The sequence below is a fragment of the Arachis ipaensis genome, chromosome B3 (assembly GCF_059453495.1).
Source record: "Arachis ipaensis isolate K30076 ecotype BB chromosome B3, ASM5945349v1, whole genome shotgun sequence".
In the NCBI taxonomy this organism is placed as follows: domain Eukaryota; kingdom Viridiplantae; phylum Streptophyta; class Magnoliopsida; order Fabales; family Fabaceae; genus Arachis; species Arachis ipaensis.
The window spans coordinates 73,089,814-73,111,572 of record NC_142438.1 but is presented as its reverse complement, the minus strand read 5'-3'; the positions used below and the strand labels follow the sequence as shown (position 1 = coordinate 73,111,572).

At 37.4% G+C, this 21,759-nt stretch overlaps 1 non-coding gene across 1 annotated transcript; it reads right to left on the bottom strand.

The window, feature by feature from the left end:
- Positions 1–11,310: 11,310 nt before the first annotated feature.
- Positions 11,311–11,418, bottom strand: LOC148571122 (small nucleolar RNA R71). The gene has a single exon (XR_015908063.1). It is a non-coding gene; the product is annotated as a small nucleolar RNA R71 (small nucleolar RNA).
- Positions 11,419–21,759: the final 10,341 nt, after the last annotated feature.

Genomic DNA, 21,759 nt, shown 5'->3' with positions numbered 1-21,759 from the left:
CCATATTTTATGATATATTTTGTTCTTAATCTGAGTGATTTATTCAATCCTTCACCCACTTTTTCATATTAATTGCATGGTTTTACTTTCCCTTCCTTATTATGTGATGTATGTGAAAAACATGTTTCCTATGCTTAAAAATAATTATTTTGATTACCCTTTATTTCCATTCGATGCCGTGATTCGTGTGTTGAGTAGTTTCAGATCTTCTAAGGCAGGAATGACTTAAAGGATGGAAAGGAAATATACAAAAATGGAAGGAAAGCACAAAACAGAGTTTTTGAAGAAACTGGCAGCCACGCGATCGCATGGGCGACGCGGCCGCATGCCAGCGCGAAAAGGCATTGACGCGGCCGCATGACTGACGCGACCGCATGACAAGGAAAACTTCGAATGACGCGACCGCGTGACCCACACGGACGCGTGACAGAGGCGACGCACCAGAAATTGCAGAAAACGCTCATAGCGAATTCTGAAGCCCTTTTTGGCCCAAATCTAAGTCCAGAAGGCATAGACCAGAGGTTATGAAGTGGGGGAATGCATCCATTCAAAGAAAGTCTCCAATTAGTTAGTTTTCCATGATTTAGATTTAGTTTTGAGAGGGAAATTCTCTCCTCTCTCTTTGGGATTAGGATTTAGATTTAGGATTTTATGCGCTTTCAGGATTATCTCTTTTTATCAGGTTCAGTATTCCTTTTTATTATGTTCTCAATTTAATTATGAATTCCTCTATGTTACAGATTACTCTTTGAATTAATGTTATTTGAGGTATTTCAGTTTATTATTTCTTTCTTTTATTTACATTATTGTTATTCCCATTTGAAGACATTTTTATTCTAGTAGATTTACTTTTCTCCTTTTGGTCTTGGTTAAGAAATCAATAACTCAGGAATTATCAAACTCAAGCATGATTGATAATTGTTATCTTTGCTAATTGAACTAAACTTCTATAATCCCAATCTTTCCTTAGGGATTAACTAGGATTCGAAGATCAAACTAATTAGTCACTTGACCTTTCTTTACTTTAAGTAAAGACTAATTGAGTGGAATTAAGATTCAATTTTCATCATCATTGATAAGGATAACTAGGATAGGACTTCTAATTTCTCATACCTTGCCAAAAGTGTGTTTTACAGTTATTTATTTAAATTACAGTCTTTTACTTATTTTAAATCGCAATTTAAATTACTTGTTCCTTATCTTCAAAACCCTGATTTACAATCTCCATAACCAATAATAAGAACATACTTCCCTGCATTTCCTTGAGAAGACGACCCGAGGTTTGAATACTTCGGTTATCAATTTATTTAGGGGTTTGTTACTTGTGACAACCAAAACATTTGTATGAAAGGACTTTTGTTGGTTTAGAAACTATACTTGCAACGAGGATTTATCTGCAAATTTCTAGACCACGCAAAAGTTCTCTCATCACTGGTTAAGTTGTGTGAGTTTAAATTTCGTGCACCAGATAGCCAACTTAAGGTCCTTTGTGGACTGCTAACTGAGAAAGAAATTTAAACTCACACTCTGTGCATGTGCATCTCAGTCTTTTCTGCCCCATGTGTGTGCGCACGAACATGTGCGTACGCACACCAACCCTTTTCGTACACCCTATGCATACGCACATGTATATGCGTATGCCAACTCATTTACAGCCCTTCTGTTGGGAGTGCCTGCATCCCTCTGTGCATGCGCACCTGAGCCTTTTTTGCTCTCTGTGCGTACGCACCCCTAATGTGCGCACGCACACATGATCCTTTTCCAAAAAAAAAAACCACTATGCGTGCGCACAAGATTGTGGTTACGCACACTTCTTGATTGTCTCTCTGCCGGGAGCATTTGCATATGCTTATGCAAATGTACACCATCCCTTTTCCACCTTGTGTGCGTACGCACACATGTATGCGCGTATGCACGAGTGCTGTTTTGGGCAAACTTTTAATTGCACTTTGAATTAAGCTGCAACGCACGATGGTGGTGCCACCAGTGGCGGAAGTGGAGGTGGTCGTCGGAAGGGTGGGGCGGGGTTGGGTTGGGATAGGGGGTGTAGCAACAAGGAAGAAAGAAAGGGGGGAAGGGTAAAGTGCGACAGGACAGCTTTCAAATTACTGCCGAGAATGCGACTCGTGCGTACGCACAAGGGAGTGTGCGTACGCACAGCAGCAAAAGTTGGGGGCGTTCATACGCACAAGCAGTGCAAGCGCTGCTGGCAGAGAGGGTTTTATTACGTGTGCGTGCACACAGGGCTGTCCGCACGCACAGAGGACTTTTTTTTAGAACAGGGTAAAATGATCATGTGTGTGTACACACAGTGGGATGTGCCTACGCACTGAATAAAAAATATGCTGGGGTTGCGCGCGCACAAGCGCTGTGAACAGAGCGTGTATCATGATGTGTGCGTACGCACAGGGCTTTCCGCATGCACAGATGGTGAAAACTAGGGGTTGCGTGCGTATGCACAAGGCTATGCGCATGCACAATGCTCTGTTTCTGCAACATTTTTAATGCCTCTTGCATGCGCACGCACAAGGCTGTCCGCACGCACAATGCTCTGTTTCTGGAACACTTTTAATTCCTCTAACGCACCAACCATGATATCAATCAAAGGTTTTTCAACCCCAAAACATCTCATTCTTCAAGAACACATGATCAAACATAAAATGCAACTAATTTAGACCTATAATTCACTCAAACTAAGCTAATCAAAGAGACAAAATTCAATAAACATAACTAAAAGAAAGAAAGGTTGGAAGGATATTACCATGGTGGGGTGTCTCCCACCTAGCACTTTGGTTTATAGTCCTCAAGTTGGACTTTTTGAGTGAAGCCTTTGTCAAGGTGGCTGGTGCTTCCACTCATCCTTGAGTCGCCACCCATGTTTTCTCTTCAAAGCTCCTCCGGGATCCCAAATGAAGCGCGTCAAACTCTTAGGCAATTCCTAGTTGGTGCTTAGCATCCACAAGTGTTGATTGTTGAAACTTATACCCAGATTTCACACTCTAGTCTCTTGGTCATCCCCTTGTTGATTCTTGCTCTTGCACTTGGATAGGTAGCCTCCCAAATCACCTTTGAAGCACCAAATTTAATATTGGAATCCTTCTAATTGAAGCTTGCACTATTTATGCCTTGAATTCCTTTGACAACCAACATCCACTCCTTCAACATTCAACATTCCAAGAAGGGTCTTAAGTTGATGATCAGTTTCTAAGATAGCAAATTGATGTGGGCTAATGAAGTTCATTGAGGATATTGTTACCCACTCAATTCGCCCTTGGATTGGAGTCATCCTATTGGACTCTTGTATGAATACCGCTACTTCTTGGGTTCTACCTCTTCCTCACCATTCTTTTCTAGCTCTTCCCTTTCTCTCTCCAACTCCAAGGGGAAAGCTTCCTCAAGATCGTTGAGGGGGTTGACCAAGGCAGACAAAAAATCATTGATAATAGAATCTACTTCTTAATCAAACTCCCTCAATTCTCCATTCGCCTCTTTCGATTCACTTGTGTTACCTTTCTCCACTTGTTGCAATTCTTGTCCTAGCTCTTCTTCTTTCTCTTGAGACTCCATGTTCTCCTCCTCTCTATGCTCCTTCATTGCTCCTCCACATTCTTCAAGGGGAATGTCTTGATTGCTTGAGCGTAGTAAGGTCAAGCGGTTCACCGCTTCGGCTATAGTAGCTATGAACTCCCATTGCTTCTTTCGGAACCCTTCTTGCTCTTGAAAGAATGCTTAAAGGTCTTGTTGTTCTTGGGGCAAGGATTAGAGAACTTCACATTGAGGTGAAGAATGTTCAAGGGTTGGGAAAAAGGTTATAAAGTTGCAAGGTGTGTTATGTGGGTGTAGATATTGAGGTGGTGTATGAGGGGGTGATGGTTCATATGGTTGGTAGCAAGGTGTATAGACATTAGGATTCCATGGGGGTGGAGGCTGTGGTGCTTGAAGGTTTGGTGGTTGAGGGTTGTGTATAGCGTATCATTCATATCTTTGGGTTTGATATCCACATAGGGGAGGGTTTGGCTCGTTGTAGTATAGAGGAGATGGTTGCCATGAGTGTTGCTCATACGCGAATGGTTTGTCCCTAAATTGATTCTCTCACTCTATGCAATCCAAACTTGAATTCATCATACCCTACAAAAAATACCCACAACCAAGCTCCAAGCAACAAGGGTGATAACTCATAGAGAAAGTAGACAATGAAAACAAAAGACATTAATAAACAAGAAAAACAAGAACACTTAAGTATTGACAAAAATAACTAAACAACCAAAAAGTAAGATATTCACACAATGGACATATTTACAACAACCTAAGATATAATACCAATTGCATCCCCGGCAACGGCGCCAAAAACTTGATGAATAGGATTTTGCACCAGTTTAGAATTTCTCAATTGAAATTAAGTGTTTCGTTGATAGCATAGTCCAAATCGGCAATTAAATCCCAATCAATCAAAGTTTAGTTTTTCAAAATCCAAATTATAAACCGAGTGTAATTCAACCTCAGGTCGTTCTCCCTCAGGATGCAATTGAAATGTTACATTTTCGATTGTGGAGGAAAAAGGGGTTTTAAATCAAGGAATCAAAGATTAAAAGAACTAAGAAATTATCAAAATTGATATTAATGCAAGTAAAAAGGGAAACAAGATCAAAAATAGTGAAAATGCAAAGATATGTATAAAAGAGCCTTGACTTAGGGATGAGAATCCAAGGAATCTTATCATCGTTACAACCACAACTATGGCAACTATGATGAGTTAATCTCACTTCGTCTACACCTAGCATCGAGGAGTAAGTCAAGCAAGCATAATTGACCTTAATCCATAAGTCCTAGCTAAGTTACCAAATTAATTGGTAAAAAGCTAGCATCAATGGAAACAAGAGTCAACTAACTACCCAAGAATTGCCACTAAATGTCGGACATTATGACTCTAGTATCCTAGGAACTCAAATCCCAAGCCATGGTGTGAAAATCTACTCAAAATTACCAAGTGGCATTTTCACAAACAATTGGTGGGCATAAAACCAAAATATGAGAATTTGCAAAGGAAAATGAAAACTATGACCAAAATATTCACAATATCAACAATTAACATTCAATCAAACATAAAGAAAGCATAAAATACTAAATTCATAAATCAAAATTTTAAGAAACACAAAATTGCATATATAAATAAAATAACTTAAACCATAAGAAAATAAAGGCAAAAGTAGTGAAATTAAAGAAGAAATTAAAGAATACTTACAAAAGATGATTAAATTCCAAGATCAAACCTTGCAAAAAAATGCTACGATGGAAATGGAAAGAAAACTGTTCATACCCTGGGTCGAGCTATCCGACCTGGGATGATTGGCGACAAAGCGACTGACCTCTTCAGGTCAGGCTACCGGACCTCTTCTCAAAGAGGTCGGCCAAATCGACAGAAAAGCCCAATAAAGGGCCCAAATAGAGGAACACGACCCAGATCCAAAGGCAACTCAAGCCTATAGAGATAAAGGCGGTTCCCATGAAGATAAGCTGACTTCACTTAAAATAAGATAAGATAAGATGAGATAACTAACTTATCTTATCAGAAGGGTCAACCCACACTACTATAAATACACTGGAGCACCCAGGTATAACTTATACTCTGATTCTACAATAAACCTGCTTAATACCCGTGCTAACTTAAGCATCGGAGTCTCTTGCAGGTACCCCCCACCCTCCGGTGACTAAGGATCAGAAGTGCAGCCAGTCCAACAAGTCAGACACAACAGCTCCGCCCGCCACCAGCCAGCCGGACACGTCATCTCTGACCAATACAGAAGATCTCATCCGAGATCGACCTACAGTTTCAGGTAACCCTCGGAACAGAAACCCTAAGAGAGAATTCTCTACTCTACACTACTCCTACTCCTAATGCATTTTCTACCTAAAAGAAAAGTGTCCTAAGCTCCTCCCTTCATGTGGCTTTATTCCCGTTTGATATAGCCCTTCAAAACTAGCTTCAGCCTTCCAAAATTGGGCCAAAAGAGCCCCAAAATCGCGAGCCACGTGCTTCATTAATGAAGTCACGCACAGATGTGGGCGTGCGCACACTTTGCTGAATTTTCACTTGTGCATACGCACAGAGGGTTATGCGCACGCACGCATGCTGATTTCCTTCTTATGCGTACGCATAGATGGTTGTGTGTACGCACACTTGACTGTGTGCTTCTCCTTTATTTTCTTCATGTGTTCTCCCTTTTTGTATGCTTCCTTCCACTTTTGGCTATCCATTCTTGCCTCTATGACCTGAAATCACTCAACAAACATGTCATGGCATCAAATGGAATAGAAGTTGAATTAAAATCACTAATTTAAGCACAAAAACTCATGTTTTGATAGTTAGGATCAATTTAGGGAGACAACACAAAAGTATGCTATTTAAGTGAATAAGTGCGAGTTTATGTGATGAAATCCATTCAAATCAAGCCAAAATATATCATTATGGTCTCATCATATGTCTTTTGGGAATATTCATTTAGTATTTCATTGCATTACGCTTTGCTTAATTTGCTTTTATTTATTAGCTTGCTTATAGTTTTATTATAGTAAATATTTGCATGTTGCCTAGTATAGGAAATAAGTTGGTAAAAACAACAAAGGAATTTTCAAGAAATCTTTTTTAGGGAGTTCCATTGATTACATTTGAAAACTTATTTTTTCAACTTGCTTGAAGTATCTTATGGAACATAGAAAAGAGCTAGAACAAAAGACCAAGTGAGATTTGAGCTTTAATTATGTGGTTGCACATTTTTCATCCATGGAATTTTGTTCTTATGTGTTATACTCCTTTAATGATTTTGATCTTAGATTTGCTTAAATCTTTATGTCCTATATTTGATGTTTTATATGCATTTAGTATGATTGATGCAATTTTTGAAATTAAACTCACTAAACCATATGGCCAACCCTTGCATTTACCTTTGCAACCCACTTTAGAGCCTTTTAATCCCTCTTTTTTTCCTAATTTTAAGCATATCATTCTCCCTAAGTAAAAGACCATTAATATTCATAAATTATATCTTTGATTTGCTTGGGTTGAGTAGTGTGTGTTATTCAAGGGGGGTGATGAGTGGATAATTTATACGCTTTTTGGCATTGTTTTTACATAGTTTTTAGTATGATTTAGTTAGTTTTTAGTATATTTTTATTAGTTTTTAATTAAAAATCACATTTCTGGACTTTACTATGAGTTTTTTTGTTTTTCTGTGATTTTAGGTAATTTCTGGCTGAAATTGAGGGACTTGAGCAAAAATCAAATTCAGAGGTTGAAGAAGGATTGCAGATGCTGTTGGATTCTGACCTCCTTGCACTCAAAGTGGATTTTCTGGAGCTACAGGAGTCCAAATGGTGCGTTCTCAATTGCGTTGGAAAGTATACATCAAGGGCTTTCCAGCAATATATAATAGCCTATACTTTGCCCGAGTTTAGACGACACAAACTGGCGTTCAACGCCAGCTCTCTGCCATATTCTAGAGTTAGACGCTAGAAACAGGTTGCAAAGCAGAGTTAAACGCCAGAAACAGGTTACAAACTGGCGTTTAACTCCAAGGAAGATCCCTCCACGTGAAAGCTTCAATGCTCAGACCAAACACACACCAAGTGGGCCCGGAAGTAAATTTCTGCATCATTTACAAATTTCTGTAACCCTAGTAACTAGTTTAGTATAAATAGAACTTTTAACTATCATGTTAAGAGGGTTCTTTTGATTAGTTTTATGCTATCTTAGACCTTTATGGGAGCTGGCCATTCGGCCATGCCTGGACCTTCATCACTTATGTATTTTCAACGGTAGAGTTTCTACACACCATAGATTAAGGTGTGGAGCTCTACTGTTCCTCACGAATTAATGCAAAGTACTATTGTTTTTCTATTCATTTCAAGCCTATTTCTTCTCTAAGATATTCATTCGCACACAAGAACATGATGAATGTGATGATTATGTGACGCTCATCATCATTCTCACTTATGAACGCGTGCCTGACAAACACTTCTGTTCTACATGCAAACAAGCTTGAATGTGTATCTCTTAGCCTTCTGATCATGAGATCAGAGTCTTCGTGGTATAGGCTAGAACTATTGGCGGCCATTCTTGAGGTCCAAAAAGTCTAAACCTTGTCTGTGGTATTCCAAGTAGGATCTAGGAAGGGATGGCTGTGACGAGATTCAAACTCGTGAGTGCTGGGTGTAGTGACAGACGCAAAAGGATTACTGAATCCTATTCTAGTATGATCGAGAACCGACAGATGAATAGCCATGCAGTGACAGCGCATCTTGGACCATTTTCACTGAGAGGATGGGAAGTAGCCATTGACAACGGTGATGCCCTACATAAAGCTTGCCATAGAAAGGAGTGTGAATGATTGGATGAAGACAGCAGGAAAGCAGAGGTTCAGGAGGAACGAAAGCATCTCTATACGCTTATCTGAAATTCTCACCAATGAATTACATAAGTACCTCTATCTTTGTTTTATGTTTTATTTATCTTTTAATTATTAAAACTCTATAACCATTTGAATCCACCTGATTGAGATTTACAAGGTGACCATAGCTTGCTTCAAGCCGACAATCTCCGTGGGATCGACCCTTACTCACGTAAGGTTTATTACTTAGACGACCCAGTGCACTTGCTGGTTAGTTGTGCGAAGTTGTGACAAAGTGTGTGAATTACATTCTGAGCACCATGTTTTTGGCGCCGTTGTTAAGGATCACAATTTCGTGCACCAATTTTTTGGCGCCGTTGCCGGGGATAGAACAAACAACAATTTCACATTTGTTTCCGGCAACAACGGTGCCAAGTTTGGTCCGGCAACAACACCAAGTTTTTGGCGCCGTTGCCGGGGATTGTTCGAGTTTGGACAACTGACGGTTCATCTTGTTGCTCAGATTAGGTAATTTTATTTTAATTTTAAGCTCTTTTTGTTTTTATTATTTTTATTTTTATTTTCGAAAAAAAAAATATTTTTCAGAAAAAATTTTTTCAATTTATGTTCTTCAAAATTTTTAAGAAGGAATTCTAGAGTTTCACGAAACATGTTGAAGCCTGGCTGGCTGTAAAGCCATGTCTAATTCTTTTGGACCGAGGCTTCCACTCATCAGCACAGAAGCAAGTTGAATGAAGTATCAGCTGTTGTATGTCTGATTTGTATCTGCTAAAGCTTGGCTGGCCATTGGCCATGTCTAGTGTTTTGGACCGGAGCTTTCACTGAAAGCTTGGCTGGCTAGTAAGCGATATCTAATTCCTGGACCGGAGCTTTAGACTAACATTGCAAGATTCCTGGAATTCCTATTAAAAATTTTGAAATCCTTATTTTCCTTTTCAAAAGAATTTTCGAAAAATCCAAAAAAAAAAATTTATAAAATCATAAAATCAAAAAAATAATTTGATGTTTCTTGTTTGAGTCTAGTGTCAAATTGTAAGTTTGGTGTCAATTGCATGCTTTTAATTTTTCTTTAAAATTTCGAAAACTCATGCATGTATTCTTCATGATCTTCAAGTTGTTCTTGGTAAGTCTTCTTGTTTGATCTTTAAAATTTCTTGTTTTGTGTCTTTTCTTGTTTTCCATATGCATTTTCAATTTGTTAGTGTCTAAAGTTTGAAAATTTCTAAGTTTGGTGTCTTGCATGTTTTTCTTTTCTTTAAAAATCTTCAAAAACATGTTCTTGATGTTCATCTTGACATTCAAAGTGTTCTTGGTGTTCATCTTGACATTCAAAGTGTTCTTATATGCATTGTATGTTTTGATTCATAATTTTCATATTTTGAGTCTTTTGTTGTTTTTCTCTTTCATCATTAAAAATTCAAAAATTAAAAAAATATCTTTCCCTTTTTCTTCTCATAAAATTCGAATATTTGAGTTGACTTTTTAAAAAATTTTTAAAATCTAGTTGTTTCTTATAAGTCAAATCAAATTTTCAATTTTAAAAAAAAATTCTATCTTTTTCAAATATTTTTCAAAAATCAAATCTTTTTCATTTTTCTTTTATGATTTTCAAAAATTTCAAATTGATTTTTAAAAATCTTTTTCTTATTTCCATTTCATAATTTCAAAATCTTTACTAACAATTAATGTGATTGATTCAAAAATTTTAAAGTTTGTTACTTGCCTATTAAGAAAGGTTCAATCTTTAAATTTTAAAATCATATCTTTTTGTTTCTTGTTAGTCAAGTAATCAACTTTAATTTTCAAAATCAAATCTTTTTAAATTTTTTTTCAAATCTTTTTCAAAATAAGTGTCAATCACATCTTTTTTAAAATCAATTTCAAAGTTTTTTCTAACTTCCTATCTTTTCAAATTTGATTTTCAAATCTTTTTCAATTAACTACTTAACTTTTTGTTTGATTTTAAAAGTTTACTATTTCAATCATATCTTTTTCAAAACTACCTAACTAATTTTCTCTCTAATTTTTGAAAATCACCTTCCTCTTTTTCAAAATTCCTTTTTGATTAACTAATTGTTTTAAATTTTAATTTGATTTAATTCATTTTTCCTTTTTTTAATTTTCGAATTCTAACCTTAATTTTAAATTAAAAACAAAAGTATTTTTATTTTAATTTATTTAATTTTCAAAAATTCTTCTCTCTCACCTCCTTCTAATTATTTATTTATCTACTAACACTTCTCTTTCTTAAAAATTCGAACCCCCTCCCTCTTTCTGTGTTCGAATTTCTTTTCTTCTTCTACTCACATAAAGGAATCTCTATACTGTGACATAGAGGATTCCATATTTTCTTTTGTGTTCTCTTCTTTTTCATATGAGCAGGAACAAGGATAAGAACATTCTTGTTGAGGCTGATCCTGAACCTGAAAGGACTCTGAAGAGGAAGCTAAGGGAAGCTGAAGCACAACTCTCTGGAGAAAATCTGACAGAAATTTTCAAAAAAGAAGGAGACATGGCCGAAAATAATAACAATGCAAGGAAGATGCTTGGTGACTTTACTGCACCAAATTCCAATTTACATGGAAGAAGCATCTCAATCCCTGCCATTGGAGCAAATAATTTTGAGCTAAAGCCTCAATTAGTTTCTCTGATGCAACAGAACTGCAAGTTTCATGGACTTCCATCAGAAGATCCTTTTCAGTTCTTAACTGAATTTCTGCAGATCTGTGATACTGTTAAGACCAATGGGGTTGACTCCGAGGTCTACAGGCTTATGCTTTTCCCGTTTGCTGTAAAAGACAGAGCTAGAATATAGTTGGACTCTCAACCTAAAGATAGCCTGAACTCTTGGGATAAGTTGGTCACGGCTTTCTTAGCCAAGTTCTTTCCTCCTCAAAAGCTGAGCAAGCTTAGAGTGGATGTTCAAACCTTCAGACAGAAAGAAGGTGAATCCCTCTATGAAGCTTGGGAGAGATACAAGCAACTGACCAAAAAGTGTCCTTCTGACATGCTTTCAGAATGGACCATCCTGGATATATTCTATGATGGTCTGTCTGAATTAGCTAAGATGTCATTGGATACTTCTACAGGTGGATCCATTCACTTAAAAAAAATGCCTGCAGAAGCTCAAGAACTCATTGACATGGTTGCTAATAACCAGTTCATGTATACTTCTGAAAGGAATTCTGTGAGTAATGGGACACCTCAGAGGAATGGAGTTCTTGAAATTGATACTCTGAATGCCATATTGGCTCAGAATAAAATATTGACTCAGTAAGTCAATATGATTTCTCAGAGTATGAATGGATTGCAAGCTGCATCCAACAGTACTCAAAAGGCATCTTTTGAAGAAGAAGCTTATGATCCTAAGAACCCTGCAATAGCAGAGGTGAATTACATGGGGGAACCCTATGGGAATACCTATAATCCCTCAAGGAGAAATTATCCAAATTTCTCATGGAAGGATCAACAAAAGCCTCGATAAGGCTTTAATAATGGTGGAAGAAACATGTTTAGCAATAGCAAGCCTTTCCCATCATCCACTCAGCAACAGATAGAGAATTCTGAGCAGAATCCATCTAGCTTAGCAAATATAGTCTCTGATCTATCTAAGGCCACTTTAAGTTTCTTGAATGAAAAAAGAGAGTGCAAGGCCATTACCTTACTTGGTGTGGCCGAACCCAAAGAGGAGGAGGAGGACGTGAATCCTAGTGAGGAAGACCTCTTGGGACGTTCAGTGACCAATAAGGAGTTTCCCTTTGAGGAACCAAAGGAATCTGAGGCTCATCTAGAGACCATAGAGATTCCATTGAACCTCGTTTTACCATTCATGAGCTCTGATGACTATTCATCTTCTGAAGAAGATGAAGACATTTCTGAAGAGCAAGTTGCTCAATATTTAGGAGCAATCATGAAGCTGAATGCCAAATTATTTGGTAATGAGACTTGGGAGGATGAACCTCCATTGCTCATCAAGGAACTAAATGCCTTGGTTTAGCAAACTCTACCTCAAAAGAAACAGGATCCTGGTAAATTCCTAATTCCCTGTAACATAGGCACCATGACCTTTGAGAAGGCTCTGTGTGACTTGGGGTCAGGAATAAATTTAATGCCACTCTCTGTAATGGAGAAACTTGGGATCTTTGAGGTGCAAGCTGCCAGAATCTCATTAGAGATAGCAAACAACTCAAGAAAATAGGCTTATGGACTAGTAGAGGACGTGTTAGTAAAGGTTGAAGGCCTTTACATCCTTGCTGATTTCATAATCCTAGACACTGGGAAGGAGGAGGATGCATCCATCATCCTTGGAAGATCCTTCCTAGCCACAACAAGAGCTGTGATTGATGTGGACAGAGGAGAGTTGGTCCTCCAACTGAATGAGGACAACCTTGTGTTTAAAACTCAAGGATCTCCTTCTTTAACCATGGAGAGGAAGCTTGAAAAGCTTTTCTCACTGTAGAGTCAACCAAAGCCCCCACAGTCAAACTCTAAGTTTGGTGTTGGGAGGCCACAACCAAACTCTAAGTTTGGTGTTGAACCCCTACATTCAAACTCTAAGTTTGGTGTTGGGAGGTTCCAACAATGCTCTGAATATCTGTGAGGCTCCATGAGAGCTCACTGTCAAGCTATTGACATTAAAGAAGCGCTTGTTGGGAGGTAACCCAATGTTATTTAATTATATCTATTTATTATTGTTATTTTATGTTTTTTTTAGGTTGATGATCATGTGGAGTCAGAAAAACTACTGAAAAATTAAAAACAGAATGAAAAACAGCTTTAAAAATAGCTCACCCTGGAGGAGGAACTTACTGGCGTTTAACGCCAGAACAGAGCATGAATGTGGCGTTAAACACCAGAAACAGGCTACTTTTGGGCGTTTAATGCCAGACATGCATGCTAAGGGCGTTTTACACGCCTAATTGGAGCAGGGATGTTAAGTCCTTGACCCCACTGGATCTGTGGACCCCACAGGATCCCCACAGGATCTGTGGACCCCACAGAATCCCCACCTACCTCACCTCTTCTTCTCTCCTCTTCACACCTTTTCGTGACCCTCTTCTACAAATACCCCTTACCAATCACCTCAATCACTCTTCCCCATCACCCCTTCACCACTCACATCTATCCTCTCTTCCCCAAAAACCCCACCTACCTCCAAAATTCAAACTCTTTTCCCTCCCAAACCCAACCCTAATGGCCGAACCCTAAACCCCCCCACTCCTATATAAACCCTTCATTCCTTCTTCATTTTCACACAACACAACCCTCTCTTCTTCTCCTTGGCCGAATACACACCTCTCTCCCTCTCCTCCATTTTTCTTCTTCTTCTTCTCCTTCTTTCTTTCTTCTTTTGCTCGGGGATGAGCAAACATTTTAAGTTTGGTGTGGTAAAAGCATAGCTTTTTGTTTTTCCATAACCATTAATGGCACCTAAGGCCAGAGAAACCTCAAGAAAGAGGAAAGGGAAGGCAATTGCTTCCACCTCTGAGTCATGGAAGATGGAGAGATTCATCTCAAAGGTCCATCAAGACCACTTCTATGAAGTTATGGCCAAGAAGAAAGTGATCCCTGAGGTTCCTTTCAAGCTCAAAAAGAATGAGTATCCGGAGATCCGACATGAGATCCGAAGAAGAGGTTGGAAAGTTCTTACCAACCCCATTCAACAAGTCAGGATCTTAATGGTTCAAGAGTTCTATGCAAACGCATGGATCACTAGGAACCATGATCAAAGTGTGAACCCGAATCCAAAGCATTAGCTTACTATGGTTTGGGGGAAATACTTAGATTTCAGTCCGGAAAATGTAAGGCTGGCATTCAACTTTCCAATGATGGAAGAAAATGCACGCCCCTACACTAGAAGGGTCAACTTTGATCAAAGGATGGACCAAGTCCTCATGGACATATGTGTGGAAGGAGCTCAATGGAAAGTTGACTCAAGAGGCAAGCCGGTTCAATTGAGAAGACTGGACCTTAAGCCTATAGCTAAAGGATGGTTGGAGTTTATTCAATGCTCAATCATTCCTACTAGCAACTGGTCTGAAGTTACTATAGACAGGGCCATCATGATCCATAGTATCGTGATTGGGGAGGAAGTGGAAGTTCATGAGATTATACCTCAAGAACTCTACAAGGTGGCTGACAAGTCCTCCACTTTGGCAAGGTTAGCCTTTCCTCACCTCATTTGTCACCTCTGTAATTCGGCTGGAATTGACATAGAGGGAGACATCCTCATTGAAGAGGACAAGCCCATCACTAAGAAGAGGATGGAGCAAACAAGAGATCATGGACCTCAACAAGAGCATGAGGAAATTCCTCACCATGAAATCCCTGAGATGCCTCAAGGGATGCACTTCCCTCCACAAAACTATTGGGAGCAAATCAACACTTCCCTAGGAGAATTAAGTTCCAACATGGAACAACTAAGGATGGAGCACCAAAAGCACTCCATCATCCTCCATGAGATTAGAGAAGATCAAAGAGCTATGAGGGAAGAGCAACAAAGACAAGGAAGAGACATAGAGGAGCTCAAGAGCACCATTGGTTCTTCAAGAAGAAGAAGACGCCACCCCCACTAATGTGGACCCGTTCCTTAATCTCCTTGTTCTTATTTCTCTGTTTTTCATTTACTATGCTTTATGTTTTATTTATGTTTGTGCCTTTACTATATGATCATTAGTGTCTAAGTGTCTATGTCTTAAAGCTATGAATGTCCTATGAATCCATCACCTCTCTAAAATGAAAAATGTTTTAATTACAAAAGAACAAGAAGTACATGGTTTCGAATTCATCCTTGAAACTCATTTAATTATTTTGATGTGGTGACAATACTTTTTGTTTTCTAAATGAATGCTTGAACAGTGCATATGTCTTTTGAATTTTTGTTTATAAATGTTAAATATGTTGGCTCTTGAAAGAATGATGAAAAGGAGACATGTTATCTGATAATCTGAAAAATCATAAAATTGATTCTTGAAACAAGAAAAAGCAGTGAAGAACAAAGCTTGCGAAAAAAAAAAGAGAAAAAAATTAGCGAAAAAAAAGAGAAAAAGAAAAAGAAAAAGCAAGCAGAAAAAGCCAAAAGCTCTTTAAACCAAAAGGCAAGAGCAAAAAGCCAATAGCCCTTAAAACCAAAAGGCAAGGGTAATAAAAAGGATCCAAGGCTTTGAGCATTAATGGATAGGAAGGCCTAAAGGAATAAAATCCTGGCCTAAGCGGCTAAACCAAGCTGTCCCTAACCATGTGCTTGTGGCGTGAAGGTGTCAAGTGAAAACTTGAGACTGAGCGGTTAAAGTCGAGGTCCAAAGCAAAAAGAAGAGTGTGCTTAAGAACCCTGGACACCTCTAATTAGGGACTTTTGCAAAGATGAGTCACAATCTGAAAAGGTTTACCCAGTTATGTGTCTGTGGCATTTATGTATCCGGTGGTAATACTGGAAAACAAAGTGCTTAAGGCCACGGCCAAGACTCATAAGTAGCTGTTTTCAAGAATTAACATACTGAACTAGGAGAATCAATAACACTATCTGAATTCTGAGTTCCTATAGATGCCAATCATTCTGAACTTCAATGGATAAAGTGAGATGCCAAAACTATTCAAGAGGCAAAAAGTTACTAGTCCCGCTCATCTGATTGAGCTAAGTTTCATTGATATTTTGGAATTTATAGTATATTCTCTTCTTTTTATCCTATTTGATTTTCAGTTGCTTGGGGACAAGCAACAATTTAAGTTTGGTGTTGTGATGAGCGGATAATTTATACGTTTTTTGGCATTGTTTTTACATAGTTTTTAGTATATTTTTATTAGTTTTTAATTAAAAATCACATTTCTGGACTTTCTATGAGTTTGTGTGTTTTTCTGTGATTTCAGGTAATTTCTGGCTGAAATTGAGGGACTTGAGCAAAAATCAGATTCAGAGGTTGAAGAAGGACTGCAGATGCTGTTGGATTCTGACCTCCCTGCACTCAAAGTGTATTTTCTGGAGCTACAGGAGTCCAAATGGTGCGCTCTTAATTGTGTTGGAAAGTAGACATCCAGGGCTTTCCAGAAATATATAATAGTCCATACTTTTCTCGAGTTTAGATGACGCAAACTGGCTTTCAACGCCAGCTCTCTGCCCTATTCTGGAGTTAAACGCCAGAAATAGGTTGCAAAGCAAAGTTAAACGCCAAAAATAGGTTACAAACTGGTGTTTAACTCCAAGGAAGACCTCTCCATGTGAAAGCTTCAATGCTCAGCTCAAACACACACCAAGTGGGCCCGGAAGTGAATTTCTGCATCATTTACTGATTTCTGTAACCCTAGTAACTAGTTTAGTATAAATAGAACTTTTTACTATCATGTTAAGAGGGTTCTTTTGATTAGTCTTATGCTATCTTAGACCTTTATGGGGGCTGGCCATTCGGCCATGCCTGGACCTTCATCACTTATGTATTTTCAACGGTAGAGTTTCTACACACCATAGATTAAGGTGTGGAGCTCTGCTGTTCCTCATGAATTAATGCAAAGTACTATTGTTTTTCTATTCATTTCAAGCCTATTTCTTCTCTAAGATATTCATTCGCACACAAGAACATGATGAATGTGATGATTATGTGACGCTCATCATCATTCTCACTTATGAACGCGTGCCTGACAAACACTTCCGTTCTACATGCAAATAAGCTTGAATGTGTATCTCTTAGCCTTCTGATCATGAGATCAGAGTCTTCGTGGTATAGGCTAGAACTATTGGTGGCCATTCTTGAGGTCCAGAAAGTCTAAACCTTGTCTGTGGTATTCCGAGTAAGATCCGGGAAGGGATGGCTGTGACGAGCTTCAAAATCGTGAGTGCTGGGCGTAGTGACAGATGCAAAAGGATTACTGAATCCTATTCCAGTATGATCGAGAATCGACAGATGAATAGCCGTGCGGTGACAGCGCATCTTGGACCATTTTCACTGAGAGGATCGGAAGTAGCCATTGACAACGGTGATGCCCTACATAAAGCTTGCCATAGAAAGGAGTGTGAATGATTGGATGAAGACAGCAGGAAAACAGAGGTTCAGGAGGAACGAAAGCATCTCTATACGCTTATCTGAAATTCTCACCAATGAATTACATAAGTACCTCTATCTTTATTTTATGTTTTACTTATCTTTTAATTATTAAAACTCTATAACCATTTGAATCCGCCTGACTGAGATTTACAAGGTGACCATAGCTTGCTTCAAGCCGACAATCTCCGTGGGATCGACCCTTACTCACGTAAGGTTTATTACTTGGATGACCCAGTGCACTTGCTGGTAATTGTGCGAAGTTGTGACAAAGTGTGTGAATTACATTCCGAGCACCAAGTTTTTGGCACCGTTGTTAAGGATCACAATTTCGTGCACCAGGGGGAATATTTGGGAAATATTGGTAATAAATGCTTTGGGTATTCATTGAAGAAATTTGGAAAAATGGGTAAACACTCATGCATTCGTTACTTAAAACATATGCATCTCTTATTGATGATAAAAAAAAGAAAAAAATAGAGAAAAAGAAAAAAATGATGACAAGAATAATAATGCTAAATAACGAATGCATATGTGGTTGAATTGGAAAGAAGACACGTGAGTGAATATGAAAAGGGAGATGAACGGGAAGTTAGGTTGTTTTCTTTTGTGTAAATAGGTTGATAGAGGATTAGGTGGGATACTTGAACTAATCAAAGATCCAATTTACTATTCCACTTAACCATATTAATCCCACTTGAACTAAGCGATTTAAGCGTAAAAATATCCAATGAAGGATTCGATTGCTCAATTCTATGATTCCATCTCTTATCTTGTGTCTTCTTGCAAGTTGTTAAAAGTAATTTTTGAAAACTTCAAATCAAATCTTTGGACATTGATCATATTGCATTGATTTCTTGTCCTGGCCCTAATAAGCTACTTTGGATTGATTGGGATTCTATTATTTGTTTTTGCCAAATTTAGTAGAAACCATAGTATAAATATAAGTAGTTAGCATTTAGCATAGTTGCTTGCATGTAGTTAGTGCATTAAATAAGTTGCATGCCCTTTTCATTTTTCTCCTTTGATTGTGATTAGCATGAGGATATGCTATTGTTTAAGTGTGGGAGAATTGAAGAATCCAAATTTGATGATAAATTTTGGATTGATTTGAGTGGATTTCATCATATAAACCTGCATTTATTTACCTAAATAGCATACTTTTATGTTTTCTGTCTAAATTTTGCCTAATCTTGAAAACATGCTATTTTGCACTTAATTTAATCAATTTTATTTCACTTTCATTCCATTCAATGTCTTCAGGTTTTTTATGAGTGATTTCAGGTGTAATAGGTAGGAATCGCTTGATAAGAGTGGAAGAGAACCATGCAATTAGGAGAAAACATGAAGAAAACAAAGGAGGAGAACACAATCAAGTGTGCGTATGCACACATCTGTGGGTACACACAAGTCCCAGCGCATGACTTCATTAAAAAGTCATGTGGCTCACGATTTGGGAGGCTTTTTGGCCCTTTTTCTGAAGTTACTGAAGTATATAAGGAAGGGCTAGTAGCCATACAACATACCATACACCATACAACACACTTAGGCATATTTTTGGATAGTTTTAAGTTGTTTTAGGTTAGGTTTCCTCTCAACTTTCTTAAGATGTAATTAGGGTTTATCTACAAGTTTGCATTTTCCAATTTTAATCTTGGTCTCTAGCTTAAGTATTTCTTAAATTTTCTTTTTATTATACTACTTGTTCTACACTTTCTTATAGTTTTAATTCACTTTATCATTACATATATACTTTTGTAATTTTGAGTTCTAATTAATGAATTTGATGTTTAGTGATTATTATATGCTTATTGAGATGCCATTGTTGATTTTGTTTATTAGTTGTTCATAGTTCCAAGTATTTTTATAATTTTGACATGTTTTATGAATATGCCCACCATTTATTTGATAAAATGTCAATTTTGAATATGGAGTAGATTTTCACTCCTTGAGTTGGGGAAATGAGTATATGGGATACTAGAGTCATAATGTCTAATATTTAGTGATAATTCTTGGGTTGTTAGTTGTCCTTATTTCTACTAACGCTAGCTCTTTACTAAGTTAATTAGTAAGTTAGCTAGGATTTGTGGATTAAGAATAATTATGCTCACTTGACTTATTCTTCGATGTTAAGGGTGAACTAGGTTAGATTAATCAATTAAAATGATCATAATTGTGGTTATGACAAGGAAGGGATTCCCTAACTCATCCCAAGCCAAGGCTCTCTTTATGTTTTGAATTACACTTCAATCATTTTAATGCTTTACTTGTCCATATTACATAGATAGTTCTTTAATTCATTTATTAGTTCATTAGTTACAAATTTGATTGTTCTTTAATTCCTTTAATTGTTTGCTTCATCATTGAAACCCCTTGATTTTCACAACCAAATTTATGAACTTGTGGTCACTAATTCCTAGGGAGAACGACCCAGGAGTTTAAATAATCTCGGTTAATATTTGATTTGAATTGTGACAAAATTCTTGATTTAAACTTTAATTTGGGGATTTAATTGCCAGTTTGGACTATGCTATCAATGAAGTGATTCTTATTTTGAGGATTTCTAAACCGGTACAAAACCTCTTTATCAGTATCATATCAGAAAAAGAAATACAATAAATTAAAGCAAGCAAATAACTAAAAATTTCGAAAATAGGAATGTGAAAATAAATTAAAATTTACGAAAACTGAAGAGAAAAAGACCCTAAAAATTTGAAAAAAATTAAAAATAGGAAAACACTAAAGGGACAGCAAACTTAAAATCAGAAATTATAGGAAGATAAACAAAACAAAATTCGGAAATAAAGAAAAAATTAACAAAATTAAAAATCAAAATTTAAAAGAAAAAGTAAATAAACAAAACTAATAAAAATGCCTAATCTAAGCAGGAAGACAACTGGTAGTTATCAATCACAAACAATCCCCAGCAATGGCGCCAAAAATTTGGTGTGCAAAATTAGAACTCGTACAACTTAACCGACAAGTGCACTGGGTCATCAAAGTAATACCTCAGGTGAGTGAGGGTCGATTCCACGAGGATTGTTGGACTGAGCAAGCAATGGTTATCCTGTTGGACTTAGTCAGGCAAACAATAAAAAGAGTTGTTCTTGGAAACACATAAAACGAGACAATAAAGAAAGCAAAAAGAGTTTGTTGTAAAAAAAGTATGAGGAAACAGTTAAGGTCTTAGAGATGTTTATCTTTTCCGGATTAAAACTTCTTACCAACTATTTTAACAATGAATGATTCATTCTATGGCAAATCACTAGTGATTAAACCCTCTCTTAGCGATTTAATCTCCCTTAGCCTTCGTCAACCGCCACTCAAGTGGTCACTTAACTGAGGTCATAGGGTGAAGTTCAAAAATCCAGTTTATACTACAAAGGCCCTAATCACCCAAATCTCGACTGAATAGATGTTGCTTATCCCCATCAGGTTGTGTGATTAGACGTCTAGGAGGAGTGTTTTCAAGTTGTAGTTCAAGTGAAATAACTCTCTCGAGAATCACAACTAATTTAGAAATGGGTCATACTCTTGTTCCACCCATATCATAAAATTAAGAATGAAAACATCTTAGAATTGAATCAAACATATATTAAAATAGACAAATAATAATCTTAATCTATAGAAATAAACAGAGCTCCTAACCTTAACTAGGAGGTTTAGTTGCTCATACTTACAGAGAAAATAGAATTACTGTCTAATGACGCTTGATGCCCTAGAAAGGGTGCATCTTATCCCTTAAATACTAACCTAATAATAAATGCTAGACCTAAAAAGATATTGTTTGTAATTAAAAATTACAATAAGAAAATAAAATAGGCTAAAAAGTGATAAATCCACTTGATAGGCCGAAAGAGGAGTGATTCGGGCTGCTGCTAGCGTTTAATGCTAATAATGGGCATTAAACACCCCAAAGGGTGTCAAATTTCATGTATGCTGAGGTCCCCTTCTGGCGGGAAACACCAGGTGGGTGTTCAGCGCCGGCAGGGGTAAGTTTCTAGCGCTGGTTTTGTCCCCCTTGGGTGCTAAACGACAGGCTCGGCGGTTAGTGCCAGATTTGGTAGTGATTCCAGAAGAAAGTTATAAACTATTATATATCTTTGGAAACCTCTGAAAGTTGGCTTTCTAACGCTATTGAAACCACATTAATTGGACCTTTGTAGTGAAAGTTATATTCTTTGGAATGCAAGGAGGTCAGGGTTGATATCATCTACTATCCTTTCTTTGTCTTTGCGCAAAACTCTGTCAAACTCACCCAAATTTCACCTAAAATCATTAAAACACCAAAAAAACACAAAGTATCATCCAAAGAGGATTTT